The sequence below is a fragment of the Hyaena hyaena genome, unplaced genomic scaffold, assembly GCF_003009895.1.
Source record: "Hyaena hyaena isolate Hyena2069 unplaced genomic scaffold, ASM300989v1 scaffold_136, whole genome shotgun sequence".
Taxonomy (NCBI): Eukaryota; Metazoa; Chordata; class Mammalia; order Carnivora; family Hyaenidae; genus Hyaena; species Hyaena hyaena.
In genome coordinates, this window is record NW_024080768.1 from 2,889,152 (window position 1) to 2,909,446 (window position 20,295).

The 20,295-nt window shown below is 41.5% G+C and overlaps 1 protein-coding gene across 3 annotated transcripts in view; it reads right to left on the reverse strand.

Moving 5' to 3' along the window:
• The window catches only part of CTNNA2 (catenin alpha 2), a 964,097-nt gene that overhangs the window by 550,787 nt on the left and 393,015 nt on the right, over positions 1–20,295 (reverse strand). The gene's annotated exons all lie outside the window — the stretch shown is intronic.

The window sequence follows — 20,295 nt, forward strand, 5'->3', positions numbered from 1 at the left end:
GGTTTCAGGAGTAGAACCCAGTGAAACCCATGTCATCACTTACATATAACATCCAGTGTTCATCCCAACAAGTGCCCTCCTTTTTTTTTCTTTTTTTCTTTCTTTCTTTCTTTTTTTTGTTTTGTTTTTTAATTTCTGAGAGAGAGAGAGAGAGAGAGAGAGACAGCACAAGCAAAGGAGGATCAGAGAGAGAGGGAGACACAGAATCTGAAGCAGGCTCCAGGCCCTGAGCTAGCTGACAGCACAGAGCCTGACGCAGGGCTCAAACTCACGAACCGTGAGATCATGACCTGAGCCGAAGTCAGATGCTCAACCAACTGAGCCACCAAGGCACCCCAACAAGTGCCCTCTTTAATGCCCATCACCCATTTAGCCCATTCCTCCACCCATCTCCCCTCCAGCAACTCAACGTGTTCTCTATATTTAAGAGTCTCTTATGGTTTGCCTCCTTCTCTGTTTTTGTCTTAATTTTGCTTCCCTTCCCCTTTGTTCATCTGCTATGTTTCCTAAATTCCACATGAATGAAATCATATGATATTTGTCTTTCTCTGACTGATGTATTTGGCTTAGCATAATATACTCTAGTTCCATCCACATTGCAAATGGTAAGATTTAATTTTCATCACCAAGTAATAGTCCATCATACACACACACACACACACACACACACACACACACACACACACACCACATCTTCTTTATTTGTCAGTCAATGGACATTTGGGCTCTTTCCATAATTTGGCTATTGTTGATAGTGCTATTATAAACATTGGAGAGTATGTGCCCCTTTGAAACAGCACTCCTGTATCCTTTGGATAAATACCTTGTAGTACAATTGCTGGGTCATAGGGTAGTTCTATTTTAATTATTTTAGGAGCCACCAAACTGTTTTCCAGAGTGGCTGAACCAGTTTGCATTCCCAGCAACAGTGCAAAAGGGTCCCCCTTTCTATGCATCCTCACCAGCATCTGTTGTTTCCTGAGTTGTTAATGTTAGCCATTCTGACAGCTGCGAGGTGGTATCTCATCATGGTTTTTATTTGTATTTCCCTGATAATGAGTGATGTTGTACATTTTTCATGTGTCTGTTAGCCATTTGGATGCTGGAGGTTCTTCAGAAAGTGTCTATTTGTGTCTTCTGCCCATTTCTTCACTGGATTATTTGGTTTTTTTGAGTGTCGAGTTTGATAAATATTCACATACTAACCCTTTACACAATATGTCATTTGCAAAAATGATGTCATTTTAAATGAAAGCTTGATAATTTTTTTATCAGAAAGACAGACACATTAAGGAAACAGAGAAATTCTTATATCTATTTCTTATTGTTACTAAGTAAGCCATAAGCTAATGAGAAGCAAATTACTGAAACTACCTAGGCTCTTTTCCTTATGGTGTCTCTGCCCATACAATTTACATAATCGGTGATGAGTAAATACTGTACAATCAATAAAGTATGTTTAGATTGTTGGCCTAACATACAAGTAGATTCAGCAGAAAATGATTTGTACATATTATTTTGATAGCAGTTAATTTCTTGAAAGCTCTGTGCTACACACTTTGCTAAGGGAGTTATATGTAGTATGTCATTTAATCCTATACAAGCTTGGAGGTAAACTCTGTTATCACCTTCATTTTGAGGTGGAGGAAAATGAAACACAAAAAGTAAAGTAAATGGCCAAAAGTGAAAAAGATAGTAAGTTGGGAAGTCCAGGCCAGAATTTAGATCCAAGTGACCCCAAAACTCCTGCTCTTGACTGCTTATACTCTGAGCTGAGACAAAGTGCATATGAAAAGTCATCCTGCCTTACCAACCTGCACATTGTTGAGATCTACCATTAGACATTACTTCTTTGGTAAAAACTATAGGATGTTATTATCCATCAGTAACACCAAGCCATAGGTAACTCTTGTCATTAACACTAGCTACCATCTTGGATGGTACTTGCCCCAGTAAGTACTTGCCCAGTAACTCATAGGGCAGGCAAGGAGCAGAATGAAGAGGATAATAGTGCAAAACCAAAAAGAGAGAGAAAAGGAAAGGTATATAGATGAGGTGGTGGAAGAGAATCAAGGACACAGTGGTTTTGATGGACTCTTCTGGATAATGGACATTCTGTATACAATCTTATAGAAATAGCACAGATTTTTTACAAGGGCTTCAGATCAAGGTTCATGTATTGTTCAGCCAGGATCTGGCAGAAGTCATTCAAATATTTGTGAGGCTTAGTATCCTAATGTGAACACTGGAGACACACACAATTTACAAGATTATTTTGGGTTTTCCACGTGATGAAGTATCTCATAAATTGCTTGCCACTGATTATTCAATAAACCTCATCTTGTTTCCTTTTTCCTCCCCCGGCCCTTTAGGACAAAGCGGCATTTATTGAGTAGGTGGTCACAGAGGCGGAAGAACCCTAAGGTCATGTCCTGCACACTGCAACTGTTTCAGAAGTGCAGGAGGCAGGTTGTTTGATCTGATCCTGCTCTTACACCCCATGCCATTCAAAGGCTCCTCTGGCACACTCCACACGGGCACACAGACACACAATGAGGAAAGTGGGAGTCACATTGTCATTGTGCCACCTTCTCAAGCTCATCTACTCTTTGCAAGAGAATGTCAAGATTTTAAATAGCATTTTACTGACATCATTTGAAATGGGAAATGCCATTCCTAATCAAGCTACTGTGTGTTTAAACATTTTGTGTCATGGTGATTTGGTATGGTTGGTATCTGTAACTAACAAGATGGGGTCTGTTATTTACCTCAAAACAAGCTTTCTTTAGGGTCCCATAAGATGGAGTGCTCTTTGCATAATATGCTCCCTTGATGAGCACAATTGTTTTTTGACCAAAATGTTATCTACAAGCTCTGCCCATTAATCACAATGTTAAATATATACCAAAAAAATAATTGTGTAAATAAATATTTTTAAAATCTGAATGAAATCTCTTCTTCCTAACATTATTTTCAAAAATCATTTGATGATTCATCAGCTCAATCTGGGACTCGGTAGAGCTAAAAATCCAAAACAGGTTTAGAGGCAAAGTGCTCTGGGTTCCATCACTACAGATCTGTAGGTCGATGTTAGAGACATTAGGCTACCTGTAGAAAAAAAATATTAGAACTAGAGGTTGTGGTAAATCATAGGAAAAGCTCACAATGAAATAACAAGGAGCTATTAAATATGTTTTAGAAGAAATTTGTGACATTGAGAAATGCTTACTAGAGTATTGTGAATGTATATTTCCTGACTATAGGCTGAGACACATTTTTACACATAAAATTATTTTAAAGATTTAGCCCACTTGGAGACTGTCTACTTTGCATCCCCCTGAAGCTACACTCAACATCTGTATCCATAGGTAAACTAAGCCCAGAGCGATAAGGACCCCAAGGTACTGCTGCCCTTCAGAGCTTTCTTTCTTTGTTGTTGGTTTTTTTTTGTTTTGGTTTGGTTTGTTTTTTTTGTTTTTGTTTTTGTTTTAGAGAGAGATAAAGCACAAGTGAGTATGGGAGAGAGGCAGAAGGAGAGAGGGAGAATTGCAAATAGGCTCCAAGATTTGTGCAGAGCCTGACTGCCAGACACTGGGCTTGATTCCACGACTCTTGGATCCTGACCTGAGCAGAAATCAAGAACTGGATGGACACTCAACCAACTGAGCCACCCTGGCGCCCCTATTTGTAAGTGTTGTATTTTTTTAAAGTAATTTCTATACCCAACATGGGGCTAAAACTCACAACCCCAAGATCAAGAATCACATGGTCTTCTGACTGAGGCAGTCAAGCACCCCATGCCCTTCAGAGCTTTCTGACCCAGAGACTCCCCCATGCTGTAGAGCCACATCATTTAGATCCCTTTTTTCCTCAAAGTTCCCATCCCCTCCTCCCCTTCAGAATTTTTGCCTCCAGGCATTAGCCTTCTAACAGATGCCAGCTCTGAGGAACAAACCCAGGCAAGCATGTCAATGAGGAACCCAACCAGGCCAGTGTGTGCTACTGCCATCTTGTGGTCATGTTTTTTTCCTTTGCTTAGCCCCCAAATCCCTTGGATCTCTAAAAATGTCACCTTAGGTCTCCTATCCCCAGGAAATCTAGAGAAGATTGGCTGCAATACCATATCACCAACCCACATTTCTACAAATATTTTCAGTGCTTACGATGTCATTTTTACCTTTGTAGGAAGTTTCTGGCTTCTACTCATGATTGCTTCACTTCAATTGATTCAAATATGAAAATCAGTCTTCTTTGCCTTCATTTCTACACGAAAATATACTCATACAACACATTTGTGAAACAGACATAACTCGAAGTTTGTTGCTGAGTTGGAGGATGTTTTACAATAAGATCCAAGTGAACATCAAACTCTGCTGTTCTTGGAAGTATTTTCTAGAAACTGTCCCACCACAGGCTCTTTGTTGGTCCCGTACCCTTCCTATTTCCTCACAGATTCTCTCTCTTCACTATCTCTTCTCTCCTCCCAGATTGGCCCCTAATAAGATGGTGGTCACAGGCAGTTTTAGCAGGTGGGGCCAGCAAGATGTCAGAGTATTATATTGATAGAAAGGAGTTGGCTGGGTCCCCAATAGCATCCATCATCCTTAGTGTCTGGTTTTGCCAACTCTCAAAGAGGGACATGGGAATTCTTTTTATTTATTTACAGTAAGCATTCTGGGTTTGGAGAGATAATTGATAGAAGAAAAGAGACACACAATCTTAGAGCCAAACATGCTGTCCAAAAGATATAAACAAATAAAACTAAGCAATACAGAGCAGCAGGGAACCCAAGAAGGCACTTTTCAAAGCTAAAATACTGCAGAAACTGTGGGGAAAAGTGATCACCGAGAGCTCGAGTGCCCAGGGATCTGGCACCGGCACAGCCGGAGCAGGCGCAGAGTTGGTTAGGGGGATGCTGTGGGGGAGGGGCTACGGGAAGAGAAGGGAAAGGTGGGGTGACATTTTAGAGGAGGAATGTGATCTGTGCAGCTACCAGTGTGAGAAGTCTGGGGAATTCTGAGTAGCCCAATTTGCCTGGAAAAACAGTGGGAGGAATGAAAAGTAGGCTAAGAGAGCCAGATGGAGCTAGATTAGGGAGAGATTAAGATACCAGGCTAAGGTTCTGCACTATACTTTAAGTCAGAGTTCCTCTAATTGAGAATTTGTGAAGCCCTCTGTGTCCCTCTACAGACTTCAGTTTAAGAAGCACTGCATGACTTGGAAAAGGATCAAAATCTGCCGATATATAAGATTCCCTTGCCAGGGCATTTGGAACTCTTCCTTTTCTCCTAAGCTTTAGTCTTAGTATCTGTCTGTCAGTCTGTCTCTCTCTGTCTCTCTGTCTCTCACTCTCTGCCTCTCTCTCTGTCTCCCTCTGTCTCTCTCTCTCTCTCTCACTCACACACACACACAACTTTGCAGGAGACTCACTTCATTATTTTCATTTGGAAGTTTTGCCTAAATCCAAGAATCCCCTGTCCTATTCCTAAAACACAGCTCACATGTACTACCACCTTTGAGACTAAGTGTTCGATCACTCCAACAACCAGCCCACAACTCCTGCCTTTGTTCCCATCTACTACCAGGTAGCGCGTATACGCCTGAGCAGCATTTCAGAAAAGAATCTTCCCTTCCCTCCATCCCAGTCTCCTATCTTCCAGATTAAGTGCAAGCTGGGACCCCACTCAGAGTTACTGAATGGAAGGGCCAGTAATGACTTACCAGTCTGGGTGAGAGAAGTCTATTACCCGCCAGCCATACATAAAGCGGTTTTCATCTCAGGTCCACATGCCACGGTAGGAAGCCCACAGTGGGAGCAGAGCAGAAAATTCTCTCTAGGGCTAATAAAACTTTGTAGTGGGCAACAATGACAGACAAGGTCTTGACTGCAACATGTGAGAGGACAATTTCTGAATGGGCAACCAAATCTATATTTCAAAGTAAAAACATAGAGAAGCTTTCAAAGGAAGGCATTCAACAAAGCAGGATTCTACATTTGAAAGCACAGAACTGGGGGTGGTAGTTTTCACCAGAACATTATTTGCCATCTCCTCTCCTTGCTTGCTAAAATTCTTCCATCTAATGTGTTTGCCCCTATAGTTTTTCAAAAAAGATGTGGTCCATTTTTCCTTTCTGTGATTCACTACCAGCTGGATCACAGTAGCAATGAGGAAAATACAGGAGTGCTATACAGAAAAGCTCAAGGTTGGGGATGAAATGATGTGAAGCTCCTTGTTGTAGGTTGAATAATGGCCTCCAAAGCTATCAGATCCTAATCCCTGGAACCTGAAAACATTACGTTATTTGGAAAAAGAGTCTGCTGATGTGATTAAGTTAAGGATCTTGACAAAGGGAGCTTATTCTGAATTATCTGGTTGGGCCCTAAAAGGGGCCCATGTATCCTTATAAGGAAAGCAGAAGAAGGAAGATACAACACAGACAGAAAGGAGAGAGCAGTGTGACCATGGAGACAGAGATTGGAGTGATCTGGACAAAGAGCAAGTAGCCACCAGAGCTGGAAGAGGTGAGGAACAGACTATACCTTAGAACATTTAGAGAGTGTAAGCAGGCTGACATCTAGATTTTGGCATACTGAAACTGATTTTGGACTTCTGGACTCTCAAACTATTAAGGAATAAATTTCTGTTGCCTTAAGGAATCAAGTTTGTGGTAATTTCTTACAGAAGCACAGGAAACTAATACATTTCTCAGATACAACCCCTTACATAGGATACTCTTGGAAAATATCCAGGACGTATTTCTGCCTGGGCATCACACCACTAGTTGTGGAGTTGACTTAAATACAAAACTGCCTTATTTGGAGGACAGGAGTGCCCATCTCAATTTCACTGGAAAGTGAGAACAAATTAGAATAGGCTTACTCATAGCTCCAAAGGGTTAAACAAGCTTGTGTCTAAATCATCCATCACTTCATGAATCCTGTCTCATTCTACCAGCTACTTGTTACGGGTATAGGGAATACATCTCATAGAAGAACATGAGAGATGATGCTGGTGATGCTTTGACAACAACTGCCCAATTTCTGAACCTAGGAGAGGATTCTGACTGGCTATTGACCACGTCCTATAGTCTCCTTCCCCCAACTCCGATTCCCCAACTCCAAAGTCTAAAAAAAAAAAGGTAAAAATGAATAGTCAAGAACCTCAGTATCAAATAAAAATGAATTGTAATTTGGCAATAGCCTCCAATCATACACTTGTGCTTTCAGCATCAAAGACGACGTGGGCTATTTTAATAAACAGTAAGATGAAAAGCAGCGAGCCAACAAAGCGTGACAGGATTAGAAAAAAATCATAGCAATGTGCAAGGAGTTGCAATTATATTTCCAGTTAAAGAGAGATGGAGGAAGTTCAACTCCATTTTCAGCAATTTGCATGTTTCCCACAAAGAGCTTTGCTCTAGTTAATGGCCAAGATGATAAAGAGGAAAAGCATGACCTCCCAGTTACCTAGTGCCATTCCCTGCGGGGTCTCTAGGTACTTCAAAGCACTTAGCACACTCAATTCTCCTGCTTCTCTTCCAGAAAATGGCCTCCAGGACTGTGCCTGCAAGCAGCATTGTGAGGCTCCCTTTGGTAATCTTCAGCCTCTGCCTTCTGAATCTTTCTCCCATCTCTTTCCATCAAGCCAGTGCGTCTATGCCTTCCCTCCCTCCCCACATCAAAATAGCTGTATTAGCTGTCTATTGTTGCATAACAAACCACCCTGGAGCCACAACAAACATTTACTCTCACAGTTTCTGTGAGTTGGAAATATGGAGGGCAGCTAAGCTGAGTCTTTGTGGCTTGAGGTCCCTCATGAGGCTGTAGTCATCTCAAGGCTTGAGTGGAGCTGGAATGTCACTCACAGGGATGGCAGGTTTGTACTTGCTCTCAATAAGAGGCCTTGGGTTCTTGACACATGGAAGTCTCCATATGTTTGCTTGAGTAGCTTCATGATCAGGCAGCTGACTTTCCCCAGAGTGAGTGATCCAAGAGCGTAAGGTAGAAGCTGCAATGGCTTTTAAGCCTTAGCCTCAGAAATCATGTTTCATTGTCATTCTATCCTTTTGGTTACACAGATCAGCCCCATTCATACAACATTTTACACAAGAAAGTGGCTATCATAAGGCAAGGATTCTTGGAGGCCATTCTGGAGACTGGCTACAATAGCTTTTCCCCTAAATCATAGTGAGAATACTAGTCACTAAGCCTCTGCCAGAAAATAGGAACACACTTAGGCATAGTCGTTCTCTACTATCCTCGTGAAATACACATTTTTAGCCAATCTTTCAGTTATGTGGAGGATCTGGAAGTTATTTAGGGGAGGGAATTTTATGGCTGTAGATACTATAGGCAACCACCCATTCCTCAGGTGGGTAAAGAGAGCTATGGCAGGTTGGCAACATTTGTTTTTCTCTGGAATAATAATAAAGGAGGATAGCTAATGCTTTGTGAGATCTATGGGATACATCATTTTACTGAAATCTTACCCTATTGGGGCACCTGGGTGGCTCAGTTTGTTGAGCATCTGACTTTGGCTCAGGTCATTGTCTCCCAGTTTGAGCCCCGCGTCAGACTCTGTGCTAACAGCTCAGAGCGCAGAGCCTATTTTGGATTCTGTATGTCTCTTTCTCTGCCCCTCCCCTGCTTATGCTCTGTCTCTCAAAAACAAACAAATATTTAAAGAATTAAATCTTACCCGATCATGCCCTATTAAATATGGAAAGGTGAACTGATTCATTTGCCGAAGGTAAATAATTCAAGAATGGTAGACCAAATATTGGCACCTATATAGGCAATATAGGACCTATAATCTTTACCACAATATTATCTACTCCCCAAAGAAAAGCCATGAAGCAAAAGATTGCCATCTGCTTACCTTACCTAATTTTCCACAGATTTCTAAAGCTATAGTACTTTTTTAATTATGGCCCCCCACTAAGCCATTCATGGCAAATAACATTAACAAGGACTACAAATTTCCATGGGTCTATCCAAGACTATGATAGTTCCAATCACATGGGGTATTCATCTGCTGATTTCTTACTCAAAAATATCTGGGGAGGGGTGCCTGGGTGGCTTAGTCAGTTAAGAGTCTGACTCTTAATCTCAGCTCACATCTTGATCTCAGGTTGTTAGTTTAAGCCCCATGTTGGGTTCAGTGCTGGAAATCAAGCCTATCTAAAAAAAAAAAAAAAAAAAAAACCCTGGGATGCCAGTCAGTGGGAGGCAGGGCTTTTATTTGGAACATAGACTTGCATTTGTACTAATTTATATTTTAAAATATAAATCCTTTATAAATGTTGCTTCTTCAACAATCTTAATGTAGTAAGATCGAAATGGCAAGCATGGTGGATTGTTGGGAAAAGCAGCGCTGCTAATTCTTCCCATCCCTTGTAATGAATGCCCAGCTTCCCATTAGGAGATGGAGTTTACTTCACTTACTCTCAAATCTAGATGTGACCATGTGACTTCCTTTGACAAATGGGACATTAGAAAATATGATATAACCAGAGGCTCTTGAAAAGTGCTAACACACTGGGGCTTGCCCTCTCTTGCTGCTGGGAATTCTGAGACCACCCTATGGAGAAGCTTATGCTAGGCTGCCACAGACCACATGGAGGAGAAATGAGGTGACTCTGGCTGATAGCCTGCCAAACATTAGTCGTGCAGAGGCCAACTCTGACTATTCAGCTCCAGCTGAGCCACCAGCTGATGGGAGCTTTTTGAGTGAGTCCAGGCAACATGAGTGAAAAAAAAATCATCCAGTTGAGGACAAAGCAAACTGTCAATCAGCAATAAAAAATGAGCTACGGCATGAGTGTTGTTTTAGCAAAAATGCTAATACAGTAATAAGGCTAAGAGATGGTTCTGTATTGTTTCTCATTGATTAGACCACTTCTAATGGAATCATCTGGGCCTTAAAAAAGCAACTTCCTAGGAGCCTCCTCAAAGGAACTAAATCAGAAATTGAGGTGATGGCCAGGAATCCATCATTTTATTTTTTCATCTTGTAAGTGAAAGTGTATACCCTTTTACCAATCTTTCTCTGTTTCCCCTACCTGTGAGCCCCTGACAACCACCATTCCACTATTTCTATGATTTCCACTTTTTTTATTCCTCACATAAATGATGCAATACTTGTCTTTCTCTACCTGCCTTATTTCACTTAGTATAATGCCCTCCAGGTTCATTCACATTGCCACCAATGGCAGGATTTCTTTCTTTTCAAAACCTGAGTAATAGTTCAGTGTGTGTATGTATGTATATCACATTTTATCTATTATTCCATAGATGAATACTTAGGCTGTTTCTATAACTGGCCTCTCACGAGTAATGTGGCAATGAACATGGGAGTACAGATAGATCTTTGAGATAATGATTTTGTTTCAGAAATCCATCATTTTAAACATATCCCCAGATGACTGTTATGCACATGAGCATCAATAACCCAGTCAGCATGTTTTACTAGAGACGTTAGTGAACACGCCAGCTTAGAATGGAAAAAGTTCTGCTTGGTAGATTAGGGCATTGGGCATTAAGACAATTATGGTTTTATTGGGTTTCTTCCTCTCCCACGTCCTCCCTTCTTTTCTCTCCTGAGTCCTCTCTAGTTTCACACATTTCACTATTGCTTTCTGTTTCCAATAATTGTAATATTTCTCTTTATTTGTAGTTTATATACTGGTTTGATAGCCATCAGCCTTGGTCATACAGTCTAGACTACAAGATGATTCATGGAGAGCCCTCAGATGAGATCCATACCAAATAACTAGGAAAGAGTAGAGTGTTAATTGTGTATTTTGAAATTGATGAAATGTTAAATAGTCTATTACCCTGGGATGGAAACAGCAGGTGTTACAAATACAAATTCAGTGTTAAAGCTCAAGAGAAACAAGAATAAAACAGACTGGAATGAATGTTCAGGTTTACCAATGCTGTAAAATACATACTGTCGTGACATGTATCTAATTAATAGTTGGCATCTTCCTCTAAGGAATTTCAGAAAATTTCCAGAGGTGTATGCATTCTGGCTTCCTAGTCCTCCCATGAATCCAGAGCAAATACTGTTCATCAAGTACAGTCCTAAGTGTAGACATCCACACGGCAGATGTACAGAGGCTCATTCTACCAAAGTTCTTCACCTGTCTGCCAAAGAGTCCTAAATATTATTAGATCCTTTTCTGGCAATCAATAACTTGTTTTTGATCACATACTATATTTCAAGATCAATGAATAGTAGGGACAAGTAAAGAAATCCTACTCTCAAGGCATTCACAGTCTTATTAGGAAACAACAATGGACTTGAAGGTTTCAAACCAATATGGAAAATGTTGAACTGAGGGTATATGAAGTTGCCTAAAGAACAGAAGATAGAAAGAAGGAGAAAGAAGGCAGAGGAGGAGGAGGGAGAAGAATGTTATCTGTCAACTCTGCTTTGGGAGGATGGAGGTTTCACAAGTATAATAATGCCTGGACTTTGCCTCAGGGAAAGATGTGTAAGCATGTGCCAAACAGAGAAAGGCACACAAAGCATGAGAGAACATGGCTCACTTGAGGAAGTACAAATATTTGGGTGTGTCTTGGGCTCACAGTGCCCAAGAAGAGAAGAAGCTGAGAAAAGCTGAATACTGAGCAACTGGTTCAAGAAGATTCTTCTGTGTACCCCTAAGAAATCTGATCCATATTCTCTAGTAACAGGGGGCCAGGGGAAAATGGAGTGAGGTCTTTGCATTAAGGTATCAATTATCCAATTACTGCAAGGTCAGCTCAATAGAAGCAGCTAGTACCTTTGCAAAGACCAGCTAACTGCCACATGAAGAGAAAAGCCAAAGTCAGGGTAAAAAGGCAATACTCACTGAACTATACACTCTAAAATAGTTAAAGTTATGAATTTTATGTAAGTAAACTTTACATCAATTAAGAAAAATGTAAGTACTTTTTAGTAGGTACTAGTGGGCAGAAAATATTGCCAGATAGTTTCAAGTGCAATTTTCCAAAAAGTATCCAGAAAATTTTATTCCAGAAAGAACAGTAGCTTTATATTTTAAAGAATGGTTTTTAAAAATAAGCATTGTAAAGTTGAAAATAACATGCATCATTTTCTTTTTGAAACCAAGCTGATGCTTATCTTGAAATGCTCAAAGACACAGTGGCCAAGTCAGCTTTTTCTAAAGTTTCTTTTTAAACCACAGAGCAGAGAAGCACAAGCAGGCTGGGGGTTTCCTATTTCATAGTCTCCTATTCTGACACAATCTGAAAGCATTAATTAGGCTTTCAACGCTTTTCTCGACATCTTTTCCCTCACTTTCAGAAGTCCGTCCCCACGCCAATCAAATTCTTGACTCTTTAAGCCTTCACTTCAAATGCTGGTTCATTCACTCCTTTACTCACTCAGTGAAATACACTGTTTGCAGCGTAGAGGGCATGTCTGAGGCATGAGGGTATGATCTTCTGCCTTCACACAACTCTCAGTGTAATGCGAAAGATAAATTAAAATATTTACAATACCATGTGGTTAAGGGTAATGATAGATATGTACATATAGGGACAGATACACAAAAAAGAAAGGGGTCAGCACCATGGACAGGGGAGGAGGCAGGAATGAGACAAGGCAGCACACAGACCATGGATATTGAGGTTTTTCATTTGTCCTCAAAAATTGGTTAAGAAGACCTTTGTTTTTGTGTTCTGTGTTCCAGGGAGTTGTCTGATAACATTATTTCTTTTTACTATTAAATGAATTCATTAGGCTTCCTAATAATTACTTGCTCATTGTAGAGTATCTAAAACAAATAGGAAATGGAAACAAAATTCCAGAGGTAGACACTATTATAGTTCTATCTTAGGAGGAATTCTTTCTGAAAAGATCGATATTTTTTCTTTTCTGCTCTCATTCTCTTTCGGTCATGTATATTCTTACATAATCAGGAATGGAATGCATGCACAGCTTTGCCTCTTGTTTTTGTAATTATTTCATTAACTTGAACAGTTTCCTATGTCATTAAGTATTCTCTAATACATAATTTAAAAGTTTTAATGATTACATTTTATTTCATCCTAGGTTTGCCATGTCTTGGCTTACCTGGGAAGCAGACTCTGACACAGAGGTTTATGGGCTGGAGTTCTGCTGGGGAGAATACTCAGCAGGTTGTCTGTGAGGGAGTGAGGGATGCAGGACCGGGCAGAGGGAGAGCTTGGGATGTGATGCAGCTGTTATGGAGGCCTCAGCCCATCTCATTGGGAGTCCTCAGCTAGGACGGGCCCTTCACAGTAGTCCCAGATAGGGGCAAAGGGGCCATGCCACTGTATCTTTGCATGAACTGGTCATTGGATGTGGGCTGATGTAAACTTGGGCTAGGCCAATTCTTTCAACCCAAAGCTATCATAGCAGAGGGACTCAGATGTGAATGGTCAGTAGCCAAGACTCCTGACAGTTGAGGGGATATGTGCTTTAACCCTGAAGGGGAGAAGAAGCCACATGCCATAGGGGTGCCTGGGTGGCTTAGTCGGTTAAGCGTCCAACTTTCGCTTGGGTCATGATCTCGTGGTTCGTGGGTTTGAGCCCCGCGTCTGGCTCTGTGCTGACTGCCAGCTCAGAGCCTGGAGCCTGTTTCAGAGTCTGTGTCTCCCTCTCTCTCTGACNGCCTGGAGCCTGTTTCAGAGTCTGTGTCTCCCTCTCTCTCTGACCCTCCCCTGCTCATGCTGTCTCTCTCTCTCTCTCCTAGAAATAAGTAAAAAAATATTTTTAAAAAATGTAAAAAAAAAAAAAAAAGAAGCCACATACCATAGCAACTACCACATATTAAAATTTGTTTATCCATCATCTCTTTCTGGGCATTCAGGGTATGTTTTGAGAATGTATAGGAAGAGAAGAGGGGAGAGCATTCCAGATTATTAGTACTATGAGAACAAAAGCCTGGAGGTATGAAAAAGAAAGAAAACTGAGTAAGCAACACAACATAGCCAAGATGGAGGATTATAAGCAGACAGTGGTAGTTAAGAGATGAGTAGGAAAGGTAGGCAGCTGAGGAGCTGGGCCACAGGGCTTAGAGTTGACCTTGTAAGAAACTTAAAAACATTGAATGCTTTGCCTGGAAGCAGCTGCTTCTGGTCAGGGTACAGCGTTCTCTTTCAGTCCTGGGCTGGGGTAGCCTAGAGGTAGAAAGGTTGCTACCAGACTCTCTGACACCTCAGCTGTGATTTGCAGGGACCCCTCCAATTGTGTCTGCCTTTATCCAACTACAGTGAGAGCCCAGCCCAAGGCTCCCACATCCTGACCTGCAAGGAGCCTTCAGGTCTTGATCCACTGTTGAAGGGTCACCTTGTTTAACAATCGGAAGAGAAGCAGATCAACAAGGTGGCCCCTGAAGAGGTATAACTCAGTTCTGTGAGGTTCTGGAGGGGGCCTGTGTAGGAGTCCAGGGCAAGAGACCAGCAGGGCAAAAGCAAGTAGACAATGTGTTCCAACTGGAGGTAGAGAGGCACAGTATCCTTTCCCAGCATGGCTTTTTCTTGCTCACTCCTCCCCTCCCCCAACCATGTGAACTGGCCAAGACTGAAAAATCCTGGTATCGACAGACAAAACATCACTTTCTGGTTGAGTATCTGAATAGTTTAATTTCTTCCCCCAATTGATCAGTTGATTGGCCAATTGACATTTGGAAGAGATGAACTGAGAGAATAGGTAGTAGAAAGAAATCACAGTAGGCAATTTTTTCCTAAATGCCAAGCAGTGTCGGCAAGGCAGTGACAGGTAGTTCTGGTCACTATGAATTAATAAAGATCTTGGCTTTAAGGCGAGAAATCCCCATTGTTTAAGTTTGTCAGGCCTTATTAAGCCAGTGGCTCTGTGCTGATTGCAAACAGGGTGGGGTGGGCAAGAGAGCAAGTGTGTTGCCATGGTGACAAGAAGAGAAGTAATTTGCGTGGGCACAGCTATTGTCTTGATTCTAGGAAGTTCAGAGATAGGCTCACAAGCTAATGGGCAGAAACAGCTCTGAATCTCTCGGAATCATTAGGAATCAGTGATACGGACCCACTAGCCTGACAGCATGCTGGTATCCAAGCGATTAAAATATGCCTTGACATGCTGAGAGAATCCAGGAGACTCTCTGACACCTGAAAAAAAGCAAAGTACTAATAAAGACTCAGTCAGGGGGGCTCAGAAGCTACTGACTCAAATCTAGAGACTCAAAACCTTGCAAAAGCAAGGTTTCGATGTTCATTTATTCAGTGCAAAATATATACTGGGCAACAGGTGTCAGACACTGTCCTAAGTCCAGGAGGTCATAACCCTCTCTTTTTATTGATCACACTAGATGAGGCAGGTCGGCTCACAGACTCTGCCCTGCATGAGGAACTTGCAATACGTAACAAGGGGGCCCAGCAAGGCAACCTGACTACATATCACAAAATACGGTGTGTACTGATGAGTGATGAGCTGCTCTTAGGTGGCGATGAGCTTGACTAACAGGACTGCATTCCTAAAGCAAGAATCCAGCCTGTATTCTTGCACAAATGCAGGGTCATGATGCTTCTCAGCAGATTCTTTGCAAACACTATTGCAATATTTTAGAGGCATTTTAAAGAAAAAGAACAAAAAGCACAAGATGAAAGAAGAGGTCTGTTGCATGAATTAGGACAATTACAGAGCTGTTTAGCTGTTAACAAAAGATTCTTTTGAGGCATTATGCAAAGTGGGAAGGTAAATGCCTGAAATGCATCTCCCTTTTGAAAGGCATACCAGTCTTCCTGTATGTAGGCAAATGGCTTGATGAAGCATAAGGAGGAACCCCAGAACTGGGCTTGGTGTAGTCCCTGGCAGTAGGACCTGGGGGGAGGGCACTGTATCATTGTGGGTTCGGTTTCATTTCTGAAATGAAGGGTTTAGTAGGGGGTTCTCTACTTCTAGTTGTCATAGTCTAAGGTTCTATGGCACTGAACATCTTCTACCCTAAAAGCTCCCAAGGACCTAATTCCCTTACAAAGCAGCTGGATGGTCATTAGCATGTAGTTAAAAGGTAAGTTCACTTCCATACCTGGAAGTAACACATCTCACTGAGCTGGCAGTTGTATAGACTCTCTCAGAACAAAAATAATGTATAAGGTTTCTCTCTTCCACTTCACTGTTTGAAGCTGACTGTCAGAGAATAACTGGAAATACCAAACCAATAGAGCAGAATTGTCTGCCTGGGATAGTACAAAGTCCTGAATCAGAAATGAGGAGTCCTGCCCCTTCACCACCTACCACTCCACCTTGAGCCAGCTACCAAAACTTTCTTGTCTCAATTTTCTCTTCTGCAAATTGGGAATCATGAATGCTGTCTAGGACTTTAAAACTCTGAACATAAAAACATAAAATATTGCAGTGTTTTATATGGAGTCTCCTTAAATCTTCTTCCTTCAAAGTAACTTATTTTATAGAATGACGAGGAGACACAGCATTCTATTAAAGCGCTCAAGAGAATCCACCGAACAGATGTTAAACACAACAAGGTTACCCCTGCAGATGCTGGGAAACAGGAAGGAAATTAAACCACTGCTTCTAGAGACCACTGACTACACATACTTAATCATTATTCTTTTTTATAAAAGGATGAACAAATGTCTGTCTGGGAATGACTGGATTGTTATTTTTCTCCCCAGCTAGTGTTTTTTTTTTTTTTCTTCCATTGCTGTTTTCTTTTGTTTCCTTACAGTCAAGAGTGGGGGCTGCCTCAGGGGTCCTGAGTGGCTCAGTCTGTTAAGCATCAGACTCTTGATTTCAGCTCAGGTCTTGATCTCAGGGTTCATGAGATCGAGCCCCTACACAGGGCTCTGCACAGAGAGCAAAGAGCCTGCTTGGGATTCTCTCTCTCCCCCTTCCCTGCTCACTTGTGCATGCACTTTCTCTCTCTCTCAAAATAAATAAACAACTTAAAAAAAAGAATGGGGGGGCACCTGGATGACTCAATCAGGTAAGTGTCTGACTCTTGATTTCAGCTCATGTCATGATCTCAGGGTCACAGGATTAGGCACCATGTCAGGCTCCATGGAGCCTGTGTGAGGTTCTCTCTCTCCCATCCTCTGCCCTTCCGCTGCTTGTGTGCTTGCTCTCTCTCTTAAAAAAAATAATGGCATCACCTCTTGTAGCAAGGGTGACCACATTTATTTCATTGGGGGCCTTGCAACATAAAAGTTCTCTCAGCCTCTCCTAGCCTCTCCAAAACACACAAAATAAAGTCATAGTTTTTTGCTGACTTGAGAGTTAAAGTCTAGTTCCTGGTGTTGGTCCTTCCCTTTGACTGCTTACGGGGACTGCTGATGGACAAGGAAATAATGAAGACAAAGGAATGGCAGGGCCCAGCACACAGGCTACCATCACTTGACCCTTCAATGTGTGTCCCCAAATTCAGACTCAGGAGGTAGCCTGTAAATATTTGCTAAAACTGAAAAGAAGGAATGGACTCACAGGGCACAGATGCCAAGTGGGAATGTTGCATTATCATCACTACAGCTTGAACCATCCACAGATCCAAGGCTACCCCCAGGCATTTGCTCCCCAGAAAGTGAGAGACCTTCTTCCTTAATTACCATTTATTTAGTGTCTAAATATGTGATTTTATAATTTAAAGAACAAAAAAAATACACATCACATCTTTTCATTTTTTTTTCACATTACATCTTAATAGTGTATTTCAAGTGGTGCCTGGGTGGCTCTGTGGGTTAAGTGTCCATCTTCAGCTCAGCTCATGGTTTGTGAGTTTGAGCCCCACATTGAGCTCTGTGCTGACAGCTCAGAGCCTGGAGCCTGCTTTGAATTTTGTGACTCTCTCTCTGTCCCTCCCCTGCTTGTGTGCTCTCTCTCTCTCTCTCAAAAACAAATGAACATTAAACAATTTTTTAAATAGTATATTTCAAAAAGTTAATTAAGGGTAAGGCATATGATATGTTCTTTCAAGAATGAGATGATGATTGCATCTTCTGTCCCCAGCTGGCAATCAATCAATCAAGGACATTTTCAATATTGAGAATAGGGTAATTATTGGGAGGAAAGATCAAATCTTAAATCTACACAGTTACGGTCCAGTTTTCCTTAACAGAAACTATTAGTAGTCTTCTTTTTATCCTCTAGATTTACTTTGTAAAGTAAAAGTTCAAAAAGTTTAAAGTGTATAAGCTTTCTATAAATCCAACTTTTGTGGGATCTTTCTTACATTTATCCTTTTGTGAAAAGTGTGAATTTGTTTTCTAAAATGAGTGAGCTCTGCCTCTTCCTAAAGCGGGATTTTTTCCATTCAATTTTCATACAATTCACTGCAGGGAACCTGTTTCTGTTCTCACTGGATGGAAGAAGACTATGTCTCTGGAAAGGGCTGTGCTCATGGTACTGTGATTCTGTCCAAAAGTGTCAGGACTGAGCTTGCTTCTGAGGTTAGGGCAGATATTATAAGCAGTGCTGAAATTTTAGTGTCAGTCTTGCTCATAAGCTTAGGAAGTTGTGCTTCATGTGTGGGAAAGAGTCATGATGAGACATTTGCCTTTTCACACGGGAAGGGACAACATTGTCTCTTGATTCTCCAAATAGGACCTTGCATAGGATTTAAACACTTGGTTGATTATCAGTGGGTGATAAAGCAAAGCAAAAGGCATAGGAATAAGGCATGAAAGAAATGTATAAAGGAAAAAGAGGAGTACATATAGTTCACAGCAGTTTCACTGGTGTATGGATAATCAGGAGTTGAGTATAAGAAAGGCCATGTTGAAGGTACATGATTGCCTTCTCTTTTCCTTATGGTATTTACCTAATGTCCACCATGTGTGGTTCTCTGGGAAATTTTAAAACATCTAGTCCCTGCAGAGATTGTCAGGAGCACCCTAATATCTGTGTTCTCCTTGCTGATTCTTTGCTGGGAACAAGGTCGCCAGAGTAAATATTCTTTTTTAGCCTTCCTCACAGCTAGCTAGATATCACCATGTGATCAGTTCTGGCCAATAGGATGTAGGCAGAAATGATGCAAACAACTTCATTTAGGTTTCCTTTGAAAACCTTTCCTTTGAAAGCTTTCCTCTAATTTTTCCTCTTCCCTGCCCAGTGGAATGTGCATTCAGAGTCTGAGCATCCAAGTTCCTTAAGCAGAAGCCTCATGTGGAAGGTCTGGGGTCTCTGATGGCTGTGGGATGCCCATACCAACCATGAACCACCCACCTAGACTTTTAGGACAGTCAAAATTACACTGCTCTTTTGTTTAAGATCACTACTCTTGCTTCCAGAGAACTTAGATATATACCTGCAATTTTCTCACTTGAATGTTTGAGATCAGAAGCCAGGAACACATGCACTCAGTTTACATCAGTTTGGGATGCCCTCTGCTCCCTTGAAAGTCATCAGCTATGTTGGACTTCATGCACAAACATTCACATGGTCTCAAAGCTCTGTAGGGGCGCCTGGGTGTCTCAGTCGGTTAAGCGTCCGACTTCGGCTCAGGTCATGATCTCACAGTTCGTGGGTTTGATCCCCACATCGGGTTTTGTGCTGACACCTCAGAGTCTGGAGCCTGCTTCGGATTCTGCGTCTCCCTCTCTCTCTGCCTCTCCCCCACTCATGTTCTGTCTCTGTTTCAAAAAAAATTAATTAAAAAAAAAACAACCTCTGTAAAGGCTGTTCCACATCAAAGTCACGAAGTCAATGCTGATGACAGATGGGTAACACTGGGAAGAGCAGAGGATTGGCCCTGTAAGTGGCCAGTCTGCAGCAATTTGGAGAGTACATGCCAGGCCTAAGTCTGCTCTTCAGGCCCTGTTGCTGGTAACCATACCACAGGTCAGGTCTCATGATGACAAGTCTTCCAGTTTTCAGGAGTCACTGGAAATCTGGATTTTCACATGAAATTGCTCAATTTTTAAAATTTAGCAACTAAATGTTAAAAAAAAATTCAAAATGTGTGCCCAATAAAACATGGTTTTAGTGAAGACTGGCCCACTAGTCAGCCCTCCGTAACTGATGATAAGCAGGAGACAGAAGTGGAGGTTGTTAGTTGAAAGCATGGAATGCATATGCACCTGTTAAGTTAAGCACCTCTAAGTGTAGAGACTTAAACTCAACCACTTAGGGCAGAGCTTGGGGTGTTGGGCCCTCCTAACAGACCAAGCCCCGATTTGGTTGCATAAAATAAGCAAAAGTACACAATGTAAAGAGTGACTGGGCACTTTTAATTTTCTTTATATCTCTGGTTTTCAGTCACACATGAGATACAAAGCTTTTGAAGAGCACTGTTTGCCAGTGTGTGGTCCACTTAACTAAATACGTCTCT